Raw genomic sequence first — 20,959 nt, 5'->3', positions numbered from 1 at the left:
ACATTTCTGCAGCCTAACATCTCAGATGACAATTTAAGGAATACTGTTAAAATTGCAGTATTATTTATATAATCAGGACACCTATACATTCATACATTAGAGTATGATTACTTCTAAAAAATGTTTTCCTTTTTGTGGTAACAGTCAAACAACTAAGACAGCATCACACTACCAAACAAAAAGTCAAAACGCTTCATGAGAGCGTTTGCTTTACCTAATTATCCACAGGCTATGACATACCATGGACAGAAAAACAACTACAATAACAGCTTGGTTTGTTTTGGGCATATGATTAGAGTTGGTGGATTTCTGAGAAATAAAATAACAAGCAAGAAATAATTTTTTACTCCTAAATATAGAAACTCATCTATCCAAGTGACTCCTCCAAAAAGCAAATTAGAAGTCCAAATCTCAATCTCAATACAAAATGCACAAGCCAGTTCTGAGCCACTTAAAGTGGAATATTAGGTTTGTCAAATAAGCTGGAACAAGGACACTGACCAAATGAAACATTTTTAAGAAGTCTTATAGCTTTATCCAATATAAATTTACCTGTCCTGTATCTAGAAACCAGAATTTTACACAGAAGCTTTCTGTACATAGGAAATAACTGGCAAGATACAAACTTAAACCCTTAAGAATTGTCCCTCTGGAATGAAATTTTGTGTCCTTAACAGCAAAATCTACTAATAACATGAGATGGCCTTGGTCTGAAAAAGACTGCAATTACAGTAGGTAGATGATCAGAACTGAAATGTAAAATCATAGCTGCTAGAAAATTAATAATATATTTTAGAAAATGGGCCAATAGCTCTAGCAAATCTAAAGAACTGTTTAGACCTGTGGTACCTGTGGTACAAAGCCAGATGGATCACGGCTTCAACATGGATCTATGAAAATACATAAAATCATTTTCCTCAGTCTAGATTACATCCTGTAAGACTTTCTAAAGTGTGAAATCTATTATACAGTCATTGATTTCATAAAAAATATAAGTTATTTTTGATTCCACTAGAAGCTAAGAAAAAGACAGCACTTTACCTTCTCCAGCAAAAACTGAGGAAGATGTTGGCTCAGAGATTGCTCATTTTGCTTTCTGAGACAGCAGTTGCTAAACCTAAAATCTCTGTTGAAGCACTCTGGGGTAATGGTTTTCAGGTAGCCTCCCACCACAGAGACAAAATTAAGACACCACAGCCATCCTATTGCAAAGCCTCAATGTAGCAAAAGAATTTTGCTGAGTTTTCTAGGAATCTTGAAAATTAGGTTCATTACCAAAACATATCATCCCCAGCGCTGCATACTCCTATTCTGTCTCTCTGAACCCTGCTAAGAAAAATCTATAGTTCAGAAGCTGCAACCGAGAATTCAGTACTGACATTCTTACCAGAACAGACAGTGAAAAATGAAAAAGTATTACACTATTTAATAAAAAATATATTAAGTATTTGCATATTTCTAAAGTTCAGTTCTGCCTATCAAACTGCCTAATTTGAGAAAACATCCTTCTAAATCACAGGTAATTTGACAATCTGTTTCTTCAAATATCAAACATCCAACTCTAGAACAATCATGACTTTACACTGATTGTTTTAACTGTTAACTGATAGTGAGGAACTAAATATATTTACTTTGCTTATTTGACTAAACTACAGCTTTCAAAGTTGCAAATGTAAGAGTTATTAATTATTTACTGAATTTCTAGGAAATAAGATGATTCTGAAGCCCTATAAAGTCTGCTCCGAAGACTTTCAGTGTAGGGGTCATCTGACCAAACACAGGCATCAGCAAGATGAGATAGTTATCCCTTATTCCATTTCCAGCTGATGGAGGGAAGCAAGGGGCAGCCCACAGTTGATTGAATGTAGATATCTATTGCCATTTCACATGCCCCAGGGTAGCAGCTGTAAGCCAGGAGGAGTACCTTAGGTGTACTATTAGATGCCTGAGTTTTTGCTACTGAGTAGTTCCCAGGGTCCTTCATCATGCAATACATCCCACTCCAAACTAGAACCACAGGTATACCATGTCCTGGAACTCTAGTGATAAAGTGTGACTGTACCCAGAAATAAAGGTCTATGTAGAAACATAAATGGAAGTTCTAGGCTCTGAATCCTGTAATTTGGAAATTAGATGTACAACATTACAAGCAAAAATTCTTTGTTTGATTCTCAAGCATTGGCTTTGAAAAATCACTCCTTTTACCTGAGCAATCAATATAAAGTGTTTTAGAAAGGCAAATTATGTCACTTCACTTAGTCCCATAACCTCAGGCTCTTCCATGCAGTTAAGCAATTGTGTTACTTTCATTGGGTCTTAAAAGGTGCAACTAATTGCAGCTTAGTAAACTATCTGATTATGGATAATAGAATCCACAAGTTAACTAATTAGCTTCCTCTACAAATACTACTGCATTAAAGGAAATTTGCCTTTAATCATGCAGAACTGATATTAAGAGAAAGGGCAAGTATAATCACAAGAAGAAAGTATTTTTTGAGATAATTATTTTTCTGGAGACAAACACACTTTAAAATATTGCATTATATAACCAAGGGAAAATAAAATCAGTCCAGAACATTTTCTGGCTCAAGGCTTATTATTAACCTCTCCAATCCATTTAATAATCTGAACAAATTGTGTCTCTATTTCTTTTGTTAGATGTCTTCTGCAGCAGTGATTGATGCAACTACTACCAATACAAATTTATGCTACATAATTGGTAAAGGGATGTCTTTACTGTTTCCTAAAGCTGCAGAGTCACATAATAGGCCTATTAATCTTGTCCACCAATTTGTGTGAATGGGTAGCTGTGCACATATATGTACACACCAGAAAGTTCAGAGGGTGCATCTATAAAGCAAGTCTCATATATATATATATATATATATATATATATGTGTGTGTGTGTGTGTGTGTGCATGTGTGTGTATACATATATATGTATGCATGTATATATATAGTCACTGATGCTCACATAAATGAAAAACTTACTTCTGTGCTCACTATGCCTGCATATAGGAGGGAGACTGAAATGGTTTTCAGCATTTTAAAACTACAGTTCTAAGGAGTATATAATTATAACTACAAGTTCCTAAATGGAGCTATATTTGACAGCATGACCTTCTAAGAAAAATTATTCTAAATCAGCATAATGAAAAACAAGAAAAAAGTGACTGACTGGAAACTCTTTCAATAAATGCACATTTGGTAAATTTTGTGCTTATGAAGGGAATGCTGAAAACCTAAGTTTTCAGTAGGATCAACACTGTTTTAATCTACTCATCCCATCTAGGTCAGAGGTTAATGGAAATATATTTCAAGAATCACTGAATTGTTTCCTCAAGTCAATACATTCTTATTTTATGAATAAGGAAGTTTAATTCTCACAGGGAATTCTGTTCTTGACCCTTCAGTTTTCCTTTGAGAAATCCCTGTCCAGGTTACTTATTGCTTTGCTCAAGTGCTAAATACAAGAGAAACATTTTTCAGAGTATAGGTAAGAACATTTGGATAGTAGGCATTTTATTTCAAAACAGGACGGAAATTATCTTAAGTGGATGTTCTACAAACATGTAAATAACCTCTGATCATTAAAATTTACAAACCCAACAATATCCACAGTATACAAAATCACAGTAGGATAAGAGATTATCTAGAATTGTTTAGTATTTAAATAACATGCAGATATGCATCTCTAAAATATTTAAGGCAGGCATGCATGAAAGTATTTTTAAAATATTTTTGTTCTGTTTCTAGTACTACTGTGTTAAGACAAAAGGTAATTACAAATTGTTATGATGCAGAGTTCAGTTTTTAGCTGATTTCCATGTCTTTTCAGGAGGTTTTTGTTTTGTGGTTTGAAATGCCTATTTCCTGAACAACCCTCCCAATAATAATAATCCTCACAACCATGTCAATTATTCACATGCCAAGTAAATTCAAACCAATATATGAACTCTTTCAGTATCTCAAACAAAATTAATATCATGTGAAATTGCTTATTTAAATTTATACTCTCACAGCCCAAGTTTTCAAAATATTTTCATATTTTATCCCATAGGTTCTGAAATCCTATTTCTGTCTTTACTCATACTGAGTATCACTTTATTCACAAGTAGATCCCAAAGTTTCAACTATTCTGCTTGCAGATCAAGATCAAATGTGACTGCAGAAAGGGTCAAGGAATTACCCACATTTGTAACAGTTAAATTCCAGAAGAGAGACCATCAGCTAAACTCCTAGAACAATTTATACAGCATGTGCAGTCACTAGTCCTGAGCAAGATAGTACCACCAGCACTTCAGAAGTCCTGGACAGCCTCATGCTAGAGAGGTTTCAGAAGCAACAGTAAGAATCTTGCAAAAATAGTATATGTCCAGATATAATTATCTGGCATACCCTGGAAAATACTTTTGAGAGAATTTAAAGTGTTTATTTATTCTCTTTGCTGTCTCCCAAGGGGAAGATACTTATATCCCTGAGGCATTGTGCCTCTTCCACACATCACTTAGCAGGGTCATCTGTTACTAGCTCTTAGTGTGACACACTGAATTACAAAAATTTCCCAAGACATCTTAAGCAGTATTATTCTTATCTAGCAATACAATTTCCACAACATATTGTAAAACATTAAATATGACAGCAGCAGAGCACTAATGTTTCTATTGGAGTAAGAATCACAATTGCCTTGCAAGCAACATAAGGCAGACAAAAAAAAACTTTAAAACCCAAATTTTAATCCCCTTTATCCAATTTAAGAAAGCCAAAATATAAGTCACAAAGCTATCTCAGTTGGAAAGAATAGCCAAAAAGTATGAATCTGTGTAATTTCTTAGAATAATGGGAATTTATAAACACATTTTATTCCAATCTACAAGGCATGCACTTCAAATTTGACTTCTCACATATATGTTATTTTTGAAATTTATTCTGAAATTATAAAAAATAATTATTCATAAGTTGAAATGTGAAATATGTTTGATTTTGGTTTTGCTTATTTTTCAGAAAAGGATCTGAAATAAAGATTGTGACTATATCTGCTATACTGTGGGTCCTTCCAAATCAAATGGTCTACTTAACAATATTTCTAACTTGAAAATGAAGTTATAGATCAGACAATCCCATGTAAAGTCTCTACCAGGAAGAAGCAATCAACAAAACAATCTAATAAAATTTCCAGGTTATTAACTTCAATATTAGAGGAAGGGTTTTTTCATGGTTTGTGTTTTTGGAGGACTTGCCTACTTACAAGTGTAGGAGTACTACATGAAATAACCATATTGAAATAATACATACTGTTTGTTGAAAGAAATTAATAAGAAATTAAATTCTCATCCTGCAAGAAGTGTTGCAAGTGCAGCAAGACCAGTGATCTAAGCAGGTCTTTAAAACAAACATTATATATATAACATTTTTATAGGTAATAGGACACCAAGGTAATAAGATTAAGTTTTGAATAATAACAATGATTAAAATTCATCCATTAATTAAAATCATACCAGAAAACTGCTGAAAAATACAGCTACATTCGTTTCAAAGGATTTGATAGTTCACCTATTTTAGAAAATGCACAAGAAGGTCTGGAAATAAAAAGCAATTACTTGTGTGACTCTAGTACTGGGCAGGCAACCCTGACAGTAATGCAAAATACCCATTTATTTGTGGATATTAATGAATCATAATTCATTAATTTCTGAAAATAAGTTTTTCAACATGCTTTTCATCTCATAAGGCTTTTTTTTTCCTAAAAGCATGATAACTTTGCCTCAACTTAGCTTGACTTCCTAAAATTATCTCTTCCAATACTAGGGATGTAAAGAATCAACTGAACCTAGCAAAGGGAAGATGGCTGGTCCAAGAACAAACCAAGGTAGAAGGCTGTCGCAGAACGTGCTCTCAAATTGCTTGCCACAGGACACTGTGAAAGCTGAAAGCTTGTATGGGTGAAAGAAAAGTCAACAGTTGTATGACAGTGAAATCCACGGATACATGTAATCAATCAATCAATCACTCTTCACCTGGAAAAGCACAAATAGATGAATACTGGGAAAATGCTCTTGAAAACATGTTCAAACTCCTCTGAACATTTATACTGTAAGCACTGTCAGAGGCAGAATGGCCATTCCCATGTTTTTCTATCTGTCAGTTTAATTTACTGTCCCACCCTCTATCAATGGTAAGTTACTTCACAGAAAATCTCTATTTTTTAGCTTGCAGCTCTGGAAGCTTACAACCAGTGGATCTACATACATACCCGCTAATTTTCAATGAGGTCAGTCCTTGCTCCAAAGCCACAGACAGAATCCACCACTCCAGGTTCAAAATCACAAAGAAAAACAGCCCAAACATAAGCAAACCTAGGTGACTGTTCTCACACTGACTGAGAACAAATGTGTGTTTGATCCTTGTCTTTATCTGCTGCAAAAGAAAATCTAGGAAATCTAGAAAAAAAAACAAGAAAAAATAAAATACTTAAGCAGGAGCAAGGAGTGAGGAGTGAGTCTAGGCATTGCCCTGTGTGAGGAAAAGGACAAAGCTGGTTCGAACACAAGCTTAATGTTTGTAAGAAAAAGAAGTTGACATCTGCTTTCTGAGTCCCTTTCATCCAAGGAAGCAAAGCCTCTGTATACTTTTAATAGATAAAAAATGATACCACTAAGAAGAAAGATTTCCTTCTAATTATGCAGTTGTTTCTCCTCTTCCATAATTAGAAGCTTAATATTCTATAACTGTTCAAGGCAATATTTAACTTAATATTGAACCAAACTTTGTCTTTGATTTAAGAAGAAGTATTTTAGAACAAGTGTCTTTCCTCTTGTTTTAGAAAAATCTTGTATTCATTGTACATATAAAAAGTCTTTAGAAAAGTGTTTATATTTCACATATATACGTTTCCCCAAACTATTTTCCTAAAGTGGATTAATGTTTCTCTTAGATACAAATTAAACAGGACAACAATGTTTTTTCAGTGATTCTACTGTCTTAAACACCCATATTCAACTACGATTATGTCACCAAATCATGTAACAACCTCTGAATTTTCAAACAATAGCCCAAGAGTCTTCCAAACTTTAACTGTAAAACTCAAGAGACATGGGAGGCATGGAAGACTCAAGATATAATTTCATAAACAGTTGACAAGCAGTGCCATTTTTCTTATTTATTGTATTTAAAACTATGTGGAATATGTATGTAGAATAAATATTGAGTGGGTTAATCTAATTTAACAACATGAAAATATTACTTATTCAGCTTAAAGATGTGAGAAATTACAGATTCAATATATTTAATTGAAAATCACATAAGATAATATATGTCATGAAATCATGAGAACACCACAGTATATCTAAACTTTGCATCAAAACTTAATTTTGGAAGGAAATAGACCTTTTGACTAAAAACATAACAAAACAGAAAATGGAACAGATTGCTCTCTACAATCTTTTTAGGATTTATAGAAACCAGATGGGTATGACTGTAAGCAAAAATGGTTTTGCTTTCACATTTTACTTTTCCATTAATTATCTGGTGGACTCTTCTGGAAAGATCCAAACTGAGAAGTTGTCTAGACAACTTCACTTTTAAAAATTTGTTTGTTTGTTTGCTTCAACTGCTTTAGCAGCCCAGTAGTATAAAAAGATGGGTTTTTAAGAGCTCCAGAATAGCAGTTTAGAATGTGAGTGTCATAGTGCTGGAAAGCAGTGATATGCAGTTCAAGATTGGCCTTCTAAAGTTCAGCTTGCCAGCATTAAGTCTAAAGACAGTTGCATTTAGGAAGATCCTTTTGAAACTGAATAACTTGTGTGAAAATTGCAGCATCCTGACAGAACAGAAAAAAAGCAGAGTAAACTTGAAAGGGATTAAATTGCAAATTGACTGTCAGAAGCCAACTAGTTTTTCTAGCTTTGAAGAAGAAAATGTAAGAAATACACGGGAAGGGTTATGTACAGGAAAATGCTTATAATTCTAAAATTTATGATATCAGGTGAAGCAAATAATGAAGAATTATTGAAGAAAGCTCCATGCTCTGAGTACTACTAAACAGTGACATTTACTAGGTCATACCAAGGCCAAGGGCTTCCTTTTCATAAAACCAGAATAGTTTGACTCCCATTCGAAGTAGTCTGGGGAAAGTTGTCTGCTATGCAAGTAAGAGTTTCTACATGGCAAACCTGTCACCTGGATGATTCTGTAAATCTCAGATATGTAGTCTGACAAGGGTATAACTGGCCTTGACTAAAGGCAAATGTCTTCAGGAGTGCAGTCAAGCCCAAATTTGGATGTGCAACACCACTATTTTCAGCGAGCACAGAGTTGTTTATAGCAGGCCTCATTTCTTGTGCTAGAAGGATACTATCAAGAAACTAATCTGGGAGTGGAAGGGTTTGAAATGACCTAGAGGAAAGCTGCAGAAAATTCAGGAATATTTACATATGGCAAGAGAAGCATGTGATTTTTCGCTCTGGTATAATTTCTTATGCCAAAGCTTCAACACAGCTCAGTAAAATTAACTAGAACTGAAAAGTAGTGGGGAACTACAGACTTTTTTATTCTTCATGGAATTTTTGAAGGATAATGTTCTGATATTGAATTGGACACATTAAAGCTGAATACCCCAGCAAAAATACAGATGACTTTATCAAATGGCTTTGCTAAGACAAATATTTAAGGAAAAAAAATGCTAAAAATGAGCAGAAGTGCACTCTTTTGCACTGAGTCACCAAAAAGGAGGGTATTAAAATTAAACAAAAGAAACATTATAGAAGTTTAAAGCAATTAATTTTGAACCAGAAGCATTAATTCTGGAAAAATCAACCAGAGGAAAACCAATCCAACTGGAGCTCAAAGCACATTCAAAGTCAAAAAGAATCTGAAAGAAGCCCACTGAAACAACATTTGACTTGAGAAACCCAGCAGATAGAGTTTTAGGTAAATGACTGAGGTGTCATTTGAGGTGGATCTGTTACAGAAAGCTGACATGAGTGTACCTGTAGGGACCCTGTACTTATGGGACCCTGATAATAGTTAGTAAGCTAAAGTTTCCAGAAACACTGTCATTCATGTGAATGTGGTATGATAGCTGCATAAAAGAAATGCCATAGTATTGAAGGAAACCAGAATAACATCAGAGAATAACATAAACAATAGCAGCAAAAGAACGGCGTGTCAGGGATACCACTGGAAGTCAAGATCATACTTGCACTTGTTGGAACTGAATTTTAGAATGGCTTGGGTTGGAAGGGACCTTAAAGGTAACCTAGTTGTAGTTATTTGCAAAAAAAAAAGGAGTTGAAATCCACCTTTCAGCTAAGGCTATTTCCTCTGATGTCCTGAACCAATGATAATATTACATGAATTGCATTTGAAAACCTCTCCTGTCCTCTTTAGCAGTTACAAACTGCTCTGCAATTCCTTTTCATGTTGTACTCCCGTCACTGTCCTTTTGGATTTTCTCTATTTTTTCCATCCCTCATCTCTAGAAAATAGAAAACAAATGTCCCACTGGCAAGACCATGAGTCTGGGCCATGTCTCTGATTTTGAAACCTGGACAAAACATTTTTTTTTTTTTAATTTGAACTTCCCACAAGAACATGGTACTGGCAGGAAAAATGGAAGAGTGGAAATTACGCAGATCTTCAACCTGAAGAAAAAGGTACAAATCTCTTTACATTCACTACAAAAACATGGATGTTTTGAAGCAGACTGGACTAGCAAAATAACACAGCATTAGAGTTTTACATAGCATTATGTAAAACTCTGCAAGCTGCTTCTATGAGAAGCTGAGTTTAAAAATGCAATTAGGATATGGCATTTACCTGAACAATTTTAAGGCTTAATAGAGTTTCAAGAAGGTTACAGAAAACAGTCTCTAATCCTCACCACCATTAAGACAGCACAAAACCCTTTGTGTAAAACAACAAATAGCATCATCCTACCACAATTAAGATAATCTACATTCAGTAAAGATTCTCAGAGAGAACTCTGGTCTTTCTGCAGCTGCGAGCACACTTGTCAGGTTAAGTGTGCATCAGAATGCAATGTTAGATATAGCATGGTATATATTAAAAAACTGGCCTGAAAAGATTAGAATTTTTTTAACATTTCAGAGGATTACTAGACTTTCAAAAATATAGCTAAGTTTCAGTTTGGGACAGGTTTAGGTTTTTTTAATTAAATGATCTGGAAAAAAGAAATAAAACATGTTCCTAACAGTGGACCAGACAGAAGAATTCAAAATACCTCGAGTTGTTTTACGTACCACATTATTTACAATCGGGTAATAATTACCTGAATATATAATCATAATACATACAAGAATTTAGCAAAGCTTTTTATGTGCCTTTAGGAAAACAATTCTTTCCTCTTTGCTGTAAATTTAATGTAATTTAATGTAATTGCTTAATCTATCAAACAAGATTTAAATCACTGTGAAAGATATTAAAAGATCATATTAACAAATCATACTAAACACACAGGCCACCTAGCTCTTCAAAATTATTTCAGGTGACTGCAGGAATACATTAATAAAAACATGACAGAAAATCACTAAAGACTGACTCATTTAAAGAGGAGAGAAGAAACAAAATCAAATCCTATCAGAATTGAGGTACATAGATCATCTTTGTTATGCTGTAAGTGACTCCTAGCAAATTTCTAGTTTTTAGAAGGTCAGGACTCTCTGGCATAGCAATTGTAGCATTACAAATGAGTGAAAGACATCAGCTGCAGTATAATGAAACCTTCCTATTTTAATGCTCAAACTGGTTTTATTTAAAAAAAGGTCTCTATTCTTGTGCTTATGCTTTTGTAAAGAATATCTATGCACAGGGAAAACTTCTGGGATAATACAGCAACTTGCAGAGTGAACAAATAAGAAAGAATACTGCTACATTTTTATGGCTCTAAGATAGTCATGCAATTAATTCCTTCAAGATTCCCTGATGACAGCAAAATAGCCAATAGGGAACTCATGCTCTGTTTCTGCTACCTTAACTCATTTAAATTGAGTTAAGGTTCTTCTATGCCATATAGGCAGACACATAGTAATTTATTTAGTAAAGCTTTTAAGATTCAAGTCTGAAATGTAAAAATTTCTCATTTGGTATTGTTCCACCTCTCTTCCTTAATACTCTGTATTTTATATTCCCTATTGGAGAGGGAGGAGCTAGGATTATCACCATATAGAACTATAGCTCATTAAATGTTCTTTTTGGTTCTCAATCCTCTGGACAGTAAGAATGTAAAGACTTTGACTACCTTCACTCTAAAGGGTTAATTAGGCTCCTTCCACCTGCTGTTTCCCTCAGTGGGATCTTAGTCTAGTGTTCAGCAAGGTCAACATTGAACCATTACTACTCTGTCTGTTACTTTACTTTCCCATGAAACTTTCTCAACTGCTATATTCTCTTTCCAGAATAAAATATGACCTATCATTTATTCCAAACACTTCTATCCCCAAGTGACACAGGATTTAGCAACAAGAACAAAATCAATTTTGGTTTTTTTTTTCCCCAATCAAGTTTTTGAATGTCTGAGATTGTATATACTCATGCATACAAATATTCATGTGCAGATGAAGGAACTTAGTATCTTAATTTTAACTCCACTGTCTTTTATGAAAAAAAAAAGGCAAAAATCTCAGCTGAAGAACCTTCTTTCCATGTATAGGAACTTGCACTTGTTTTTAGGATCAGAAGAAAACTTAACCTGTTGTGAAAGATCCTAATGAGAAATGGAACCACTTCTGGCTGTGATAATACAAATGTACCCACAAAGATATAGAGTAAATGCAATTCTCAAAATAAGGGATTATAGTAAAAATTGGAAATAGTAATAAATAATAAGAGGAATGTATTAGGCCTCTTGTGTCTACTACAATGTGAGAGTAGGTATCTTATAAAATTTTTCTCAAATTATGCTGTCATGTGGGTGATATTAACACCATTATTTAAGTGGATCCAACTCTGGCTGTACGTGTGGGACAGTGAAGAAGAATAGCCTCGCTATGTATGATGCATAGAACTGGATTCCTCTGAAAAGTAACTGTCATTAAGGCAAGGGATATTAATATGGTTCTAAAATCTTTACTGAAAAGAAATACCTCATCTACTCTATCACTTGAAAGAATGCATTACCTACAGGTAGATGACCATAAGGAAAGGTATTTTTCTATGTAAGCATAGAGACTCAAACTTGAAGGTACTCCTTATGAAAACTGTACAACACCTTGCTTGACAGGGAATATCAACACAATCCCTGCTGCCTGTAACATCTATATGATGCATGAATAAACCTTGGAAGAAAAACTCTTGAAGATGTTACAAAAACATTGGTCTGCCCATTGAGGGAGGGCAGTTTAGGCAGAACTTTTTATTTGCGTAAGTACCTTAAGAACTAGCTAGAGAAGGTGATGCAAATCATTGTACCTTCTTCCCAATTCTAATGTCATGCTTTTGTTCTTATGCATAGAACTTAACTTTCATTCACACTTATATTCCACTTGCTCCCATGCAGCCACAGAAATATCAACAAACCTCCTTCACCCAAATGAAATGAAAAGTAAATCAACCTATGCTGATTTTTTTCATTTGTTTTGGCTGGTTGCTTTGGGGTTTTTGTTGTTTTTGCTTTGGTTGTGTTTAATTAATCTATTAATTACAGATGTTGAAAGTGGAGATTTTCATGACTTTGCCAGATTTAAGATAGCCTTGTTAACAGAGAGATATTCTGGCCAACATCTGGTGAAAAAGGAAACATTCTAGACATGGATGTACAGTGATCTTATGATCAAATCAGAATGAATGTCAGGCTGAAAGACCTCAGGGATCAACCTGGGAAATGTAAGCTCATCCCAGAAACATACAGAGTATATGTATATATGTGCTGAACAGTACAGTACCCCCTCATGACTTTCATAAGGATGACAGCTAATTTTCCAGAAGGATTTGTGTTGCTTCTCCTATATTCTCACTTAGTAAACAACTGAAAAAAGGAAGGAGGCAGAATCCCATGCTTGTGGGAAGTCAGAGCTCACAAAAGGAAGTCCGTTGTGTCATCAAGAGGAGCATAACAAGTCTGAAGACATGGGAGCTTTGAAATATTACCAAATCCCCAAGCCAGATGGTCTAGCCTGAGGTTGTCTGAAAGAATTCAAGCAATTCCAAAGATAACTCTTCTGATATACCACAATCTTTAAATTGTAATAATGAAGACAGAGTATAACTGTGACACAGTAATAACTGCCAGACACAGTATATGCATCTCCTGCTGGTGTTGAAACATGAAACTGAAGACCTCCTTCTGGATAAAGTCAATGTCTTCTGCTGCCTTTCTTTGGCTTCATTGCAGGTGAATGACAGAGTTGCTACTAACTGCAGAAATTGTGCAAAGCTTCACAATATTTTTTCCTTAACACTGAAAAAAAGGTAGTAGAGTGAAAAGTCAGCTTTCTGTCTTCACTCATCAGCTGGAAATCATCATTGTTTGGGACAAACATCTTTCTTCTCACAGCTCTGTATGAACATTAAGTCCATGCTGCCTGACTTAAGACACTGCCTTTTTGTCAAGAAAAGTGCCCAACAGCAAAAAAGAGAAACTATATTTGGTGATTAGTGGGACTTTAAGAATTGGGAGATTCAGACAGTCAATAGAACCTTCTTCTGAAACCAATGTTTTCTCATCACATTTGTACCAAAAAATGAAAAAAAAGCTTAACAGTTCAGGTGGGTAATCCACATGTATTGCTTCTTTCAAAGGTGGGAGACTATTGTAATGATGGAAATGACATGATCATCCCATCCTCACCAACGGATACCACATTCTCCTTCTGAAAAACCAAAACAGTTTTGAAAACATTCAGAAACACCAATTTTTAAAAAAAAAAATTCCAGTTTTTTAATTATTTAGTACATTTAGGACTCCTTTTTTAAATTGCAGCATCCTCTAACAGTTTCTGAGAAGAAGTTATATGTTAGAATCTCAGTACTGACAGGATTTACTCTTCTAACTCAGTCTTAAGTATCCATTAGATGTGGATCCTCAGAGAAGTGCAAAGTATTGGCTGAAAGTTCTGCCTTAGAGAGAAGCACATCTGCAGTGATATCAACAGCCAAAATGTGGCTTCTATCAACAAAGAGGTGAATTAGGAAGAAAGAGTACAGAGAATTAACTCATACGACAAGAATTTTTATGGAATATTCACACAGAGAATGGAGCTAGAATGTTGTGCAGGAGCTGAAGATCAGGAAAAAAGATATACTAGATATATCTTTGAACAAAGGTGTCTCTTAGATGCTAGGATTTTTCTTACCTTGAAATTTCAATTTAGTTATTGCACAATGATAAAGGGCAGGGAAAAATACTCAGTTTCTCTTCTTTATATCATACACTGGTTTGTATACTTCTGTTGTAACTCTCACTTGTTTGCTCTTTAAGTCATAATCTTTTGTTCTCTCAGAATCAAGGATTTTACAAGTTTTTAAATATGTTGTATTTATTCAAAACTCTCTCTAGTCTCTTATGTAGTTTCTGAGAAGACATTATGACCAATTGACCAATTTTGGCACCACTCTCATTTGTATCTTTACTTGTTTCTCTTACAACCTTAATAAATACTTCAGAACAGTTGCTCTGCATTGGAACAATAGCTATAACCTTATTTTCTGTACTTGGTTAATGACTTTAAAGAACTAACTCTTGAGGGTTAAACAAAATAATAATTCATTACATTAATGAATAAAAATTACAGTAACCACAATCTTCAAAATTTAAATTTACAATAGCTAGCACCACTTTGCTACCTTAATTGATTTAAGAATACTGATAAAATACTTGGAGTGCTTTTTAATTTGCTGCTCTTGCATGCACTATGATTAATCTTAGGATTTAAAACTGTGCTTAATTGCATAATAAGTGATGGCAATATATGCAACAAGTTTTTATTAATATCACTGCCTGTCATACTTCATATTGAAAACAATCTACATTGGCTCACCTATAAATTGAACTTGCAACACAGGCCTACTTTACACTAAGTAGCACATTAGTATTCTACACAGACTGTAATTGCCCTTCTACAGCTTTTATAATACTCGTGTTTTGAAATGCTCTCCTTGCATTTATATTAAAAGCATTTGAGAAGACAGTCATTGAGTGGTGGGAATAATTTTGTAGGAACACAGGAACATTTTTTAGATTTATTTTGACTTTGTGCATGTCTGAAAGTATTTCTTTGGTATTTGTTTTTAAAGAGAAGTTAACTAATTCATGTACAGTGATTACTCCAGTAACTCCTGTATTCACTGCAGAGCTTATCAGGCTCAAAATTATTTTAGAAAGATATAGCATGATAGTAACATGATTAGAGCATACTAACACAGATGATTAAGAGACTCATGCAAATTCATAATCTCTTTTAAGAATGAACTCTGGATGTTAACATGGTTCGAAGGCAAATGAAAGAGGAGAAAATGCAATGCAAACACAAATGATCTATAAGAAAATTAGCATAACACAATACTTAAGGATAGTTTTGGTGAGAAACTGTGAGATAGCAAGATTGGGTGTCCTGATTTAGAATAGTATTCTCCAATTTAGTGCTCCCACTGAAACCACACTTGCTCCCCCTCTACCCCTTCCCTTTGGAGGGCTGGAGAGGAGAACTGGAGGCACAAAAGCTAAAGATCATGGGTCGAGATAAGAGCAATTTACTAGAAATAGTAAGGAGATAGGAAAATGAACAGTAACAACAAAAATACTAATGACAGAGTGGACAAGAAAGAGGGGAATAATTCACAGAAAATACCACCACATTACTGCTCCCTCCCCACATCATGGCTATAGGAAAGGAACCCCTTTCTCCTCAGAAGAGATGCCCTTCCTCTTGCCCCTGGCAATGACGTGAGGTGGTATAGAATAACCTCCTACTCCTGGCCATGCCGCCTCCTGGCTACTGTAAAATTCAATCCTGTCGTGGCTTGGGATCAGGACACTGGGAAAATGTAATGTGTCTAACCCTTTCATGTTGTCCAAGTGCTGTGGAAGGCAACACAACAACACAAGTGTTTTTCCTGTTTATTCCCAGACTAGATTTACTGTTCTTATTTATCAAATGTGTGTATTATGTAAGTGGTACGTCAAGTGGTATGGTAAGGAATATAGTAAGCTGTGAAGAACAGCACAATCTGTTAGTCTAAGTCAGCAAGTATGCTGTACAAACCTATCTCTTAGCAAAAAAGTAATTCTTTGTAAGAAAATGAGATATCAGGAGAACTTTTATGTACCGACTTCATTTACAAGGACATATACAAATCTTCTTCCCATTTCCAACTTGAAATAAATGTTTTAGGTGCTTCACTATGGAAACCACTTAGGGTTTGCAAACTGCAATACTGCAAGTGAGATGCACAGAAAAACAAAATCTAAGATGCAACCTTTTCTTTAACTAATAGTACAAAGAATATCTGTTGATGCTTTTAAATCAAGACATAAATATAAATATTTACTATAAATTAAATGAATATCTGTTTAGCTTCCAAAAGTAGTCAATCAAGAGCATGAAGTTCTAAAAGTAGAAAAATCAACAGTCTTAAAGCAAACTGTATAGTGAAATAGTAGGGAAAATTATTAACAATCCAAAGCTGATGGAGTTTCAAAAACATTTGAGAAAGACAGCAAAAACTGGCTGACACCAAAAAGCCAAGCAATGACATTGACTCAAAAGCCTACTCTGAGCAGTGCACCCTAACTAGGAAGACAAATCTACTGCTCAGTCTTAAATATTATGTACAAGCAGGCCCACAAATTAAGCACCAGAAACAGGTGGTAAGAAATCAGTTACTTTTAGAATTTACAACAGACAGAGCTTGGTTGTGTATTATGTGTAGCATCTCCTTAAGTTTGTGACACATGTTATTGTTTCTATTTTTGTGTGTGTATCAGACTAGAGAAGGCTGAAATTTCACACAGTCCATAGAATAAAAAAAAAAAGTAAAAAAAATTCCTTGCTTACTTAAAAATCAATTTTCAAAGGCTTTCTTTTTGCTGTACTCATAGCTTATGATATAAGACATAACCTTCCTAAATTGAAACTAATGCACATTCATTGGTATTTCTACAGCACAACTGCCCTTCAAGGGCTGGAAAGAATAGGTAAGACCAAACTAAATTAACAAATTCAGATTTTTCCAAACAAATTTTTTTACTTAAAGTTCTTACAGCAAAGAAACACAAAAACAAACCAGCAAAGTAATTCTACCTCTATTAAAAAAGAATTCCAAGTTCTTAATGAAAGAAAGAACCAGAAAGTATCTGAAAGTATTAAATAATGTATTACGAAGTTTTTACATAGTCTGACTTTTAAGTCAAGAAAGGGCCAAAAAGACCACACTGCTTGATCTGAAAGTTTCCAGAAAGTGAATTTAATTGTCTTTCAGAAATATACATAATTTTATCTTAAAGATGACAAATTAGATAAATTACTTTTTTTCTGTGTAAGCTGCTGGTACAACAGCTGAATTTTCCAAGTACCAACACTGGAAATGGAAAAGTATGCCCATATAAAAGTGAATCTATTAAAGGAAAGTGTGAAAGCACTGATAAAATGTTAAATAATCGATATGTAAGAAGTAGAACAGGTGGCAATGCATGGCACTGAAGGTGAGGTAAATATTGTTATGCAAGTAATTGATGAAAGAAGCTAAAAGGATCATAGAGTATCATTAAGTGCTAGAGTAAAACACCATGTTCAACTGAACAACCAACCAAACAAAACAACCACAAACTTGAAAAAGCAAACCAAACCAAAAAAGCCCCAAAACAAACACCCCCACCAAAACAACACAAAGGAAAGAAAGAACTTTAAAAGATACTAGGAGGAAAAGTAAAGCTACAGTTAAAAAGGAAGATATCCTACTAAAAGCAAGTAGGAAAATAAGTTAAGAAAAATATCCAACCCAGAAATAGTCCAGAATGGTTTCTGCTCCAATCCTGAAGTGGAAGAAGAAAAGGATACTTCTATTCCATACAGTGTAGATGGAACTAAAAAAACGCAGATATGAAAAATCATCTGCAATCAAACTGCAGATATGAAAAGTCATTTGCAACAACACAAGAGTACATTAGGAGATGCTCTCAAATTCCTCCCAGAGAACCTTTGCAGTTTTATCACAATGAATATATGTCAAAACCCATATTATAACATCAAATTTGTATATTAATTCTAGATTAACTGCATGGAAGATCTGTTTCAATAGAATAATGCATTTGCCAAAAAGGCAATGGGGCCTGTTTGCTAGTGAATTTCCTTTATTCTAGTACAGTTACTAATTGATTGGAACAGAATTCTAGCTCCATGTTCACACTGAATGTTACAAAAATATAAATTTTCTAGTGTAAAAAGTGTTACGTTCAATACAAACATAGTATTTTATGGTTTGGACTGCAAATAAAGAATATCAAAGGAAGCAGACCTTTCTTCAACTCCAGAAAGTTCTTGGCACTAACAGATATTTGATTAAATTACAAAAACATATTTTTACTTTTGCATAGTTAATTAATTTTAGAATAGCATGAAAAAGTGGAAAATAAAATTTATTATTATGGCAAATGATTTCAGGGACCATAATTATTTTTCAAACAGTATTTGGAAGACGCCAATTTATTTTAAGTATCACAGTTCACTGCTTACACTCCTGGATACAACTGGCAACTAATATAATCCATCTATGTTTCTATGTTTTATTTATTAGCTTAGCAGACAGATGTGCACTTACTGAATTTCACATTAATTGCTAATATTTCCCTGTAGCAACAAAGCCCTGAATGCCTTGTTAGAAATATGTCAACTAAAAGTGGAGGTCTGTTTCTGAGTTTGTCTTTTACATGAAAATGCTTTTACACTTAAATATTCAGACTTTGGGGGAAAAAAAAATCTTTTGCCAATGATAGAAACAATTATGATTGGATAAGAGAATTGTCCATTGCTGCTCCAGCATGACCCTCCATATACCATAAGGGCAAATAAATCAATTTGCCTTAATTTCAACATAATTAAATCCATTAAAAAAATCCACAGACTGCACTGTCAACTTATTTCCATAACTACACCAATAGCTACAAAATTTCTGAAATTCTTTGTATTTCACATGATGCATTTGATTGAAAATCCTCCGTCTTAAATTTCTACTGGAGAAACAGGTTCCTTAAGAATAAGTTGGTATTTTTGACTCTTGGCTTTAGATTTTTTTTATTACTTTTTTAAAGTCTTCTTTAGAATTTGGAACTTAGCGTATGGAGGTAATTTAAAAGTGAGGTATTACTGATCAAATGGCTACAGGCATGTTATTGTTGAAATTCCAGAATTCTGTCTCCTGCTGAATCAACTGCAATTAAAAAAAAAAAAAAAGGTACCTTGTGCACAGATTACAACAAAATTTATCATGTTTATTTTATTCCAATTCCTGTATATGCAGAAATTCATTGCGAGCCATCACTTCTGCACACATGAACTGCACTCAGTTGCTCACAGGGAAATCTGTGTAATCTGCAAATGGATACTGATTAAGGTGGAAGAATGAAGTCACAATAGTGGTCATAAGGAATGCATCCTTAAAGACAATAGAACCAGCAAAAACTTGAGATCTTTTGGTTGGAGAGGTGGTGGTGCTGTATGTAGAGTTAAAAGCGATGTTGCATGCTGCTATTCTGAATTTCTCATACTTGCAGCAGTTACAGTAAAGTGTCTAAAGCTGCCAGCAAAGATATTTAAAATGCCCTGCATTGGTTCCTCTGCCTTCACTTTTCAGGCAGGAGAATCAATCAGGAAACAGCTCAGGATGACAAAAGATGTGCCAGGGGGCCAAGTCAGCAAACGATCTTTTGGCTCCAAAGGGGGAATACTGCTCTCTGGCTTGGCAGCAGCTCACCGGGGTGCTGTCCCACAGGACCAGGGACTGGGTCACCTGGAAAAGCAGGAGCCCTCCCAGTTACTTCCCCTGTCACAGAAAGAATAGCTTTGCCATGGCAACTGTCCTATGAACTCTTCTATGTTTAGTACATCTTATTTTGGATATATCTTTCTGGGAGTCAGGCTAAAACCAAAAAAATTCTTCCCTGTTCCAACAGTGTTAAGAATCAATATGACTGAATTCCTGGAGCAATCTCAAATACCCTTTTCTTTGTATGCTGGTAGCCCCTCAAAACTTCTACCTAATTTCTTCTTTGAGTATCTTACACTGCAGTTTAAAACTGTTCAAACAAGAGCAGTAAGAGAAGGAAAATGGGATGCCATGAAAACAATCATAAAGTAGTACAGATATCTTACACTACTAAGATTTCTCTTTAAACCAGAAATCTGTGTTTGATACTGAATACATATTACTGTAACTGATGCTTTCTTACAGGCATCATAACAAAAGTGAAGGACACAAAGTTTGAAAATGCAGTTAGAATACCTCAGGTTTGCTAAAATGTGGTACACTTCGTGAATGAGGCGACAGAGGAGAGAATTGTGTTTCAGGGCATCAGGTAGAAGAGACAACCAGGGCAGATATCACTGATAAGTACAGGTAGCATTAGGTAAGAGTTTGTTTCATAAACAACAAAAAATGATGAAGCTGTGCCTTACATAGAGCTATAACAAAAATCAGTAATACAAATTAAGGGCTATGTGAAGAAGAAGAAGAAGAAGCAAGAATTATAAATCACTAGGAAGGATTTACAGAATCCTTCTCTATAGGAGGATTCTACATGGATTCTAAATAGAAGAAAAGGAAACTCAATTATACTTACATGAACAAATTCGTAATTCTTGTCTTAAATACTATTAATTCTAAGTTAATTCTATTATTTCAAGAGTACATAAACTCAGCAACTATATAATGGTATCACAGTATAAATTCAAAATTTTGATGTAATTTGACTGTAAAATGTCCTCTAGAGATTGCCAGAGGCACTGGATCT

General features: G+C 34.5%; 1 protein-coding gene across 6 annotated transcripts in view; it reads right to left on the bottom strand.

Annotated features, from left to right (window-relative positions):
* The window catches only part of MEI4 (meiotic double-stranded break formation protein 4), a 145,870-nt gene that overhangs the window by 3,583 nt on the left and 121,328 nt on the right, over window positions 1-20,959 (bottom strand). The window contains exon 6 of one of the 6 annotated variants that reach the window (XR_014953642.1): window positions 6,254-6,440. The exons of the other annotated variants lie outside the window; for them this stretch is intronic. The gene's annotated coding sequence lies outside the window, so the exon portion shown is untranslated. The remainder of the gene's footprint in view (window positions 1-6,253; window positions 6,441-20,959) is intronic. 6 annotated transcript variants of the gene reach the window in all.

Source organism: Lonchura striata, chromosome 3 (genome assembly GCF_050655825.1).
Source record: "Lonchura striata isolate lonStrDom1 chromosome 3, ASM5065582v1, whole genome shotgun sequence".
NCBI lineage: Eukaryota > Metazoa > Chordata > Aves > Passeriformes > Estrildidae > Lonchura > Lonchura striata.
This window is presented reverse-complemented; position numbering and strand designations above follow the sequence as displayed.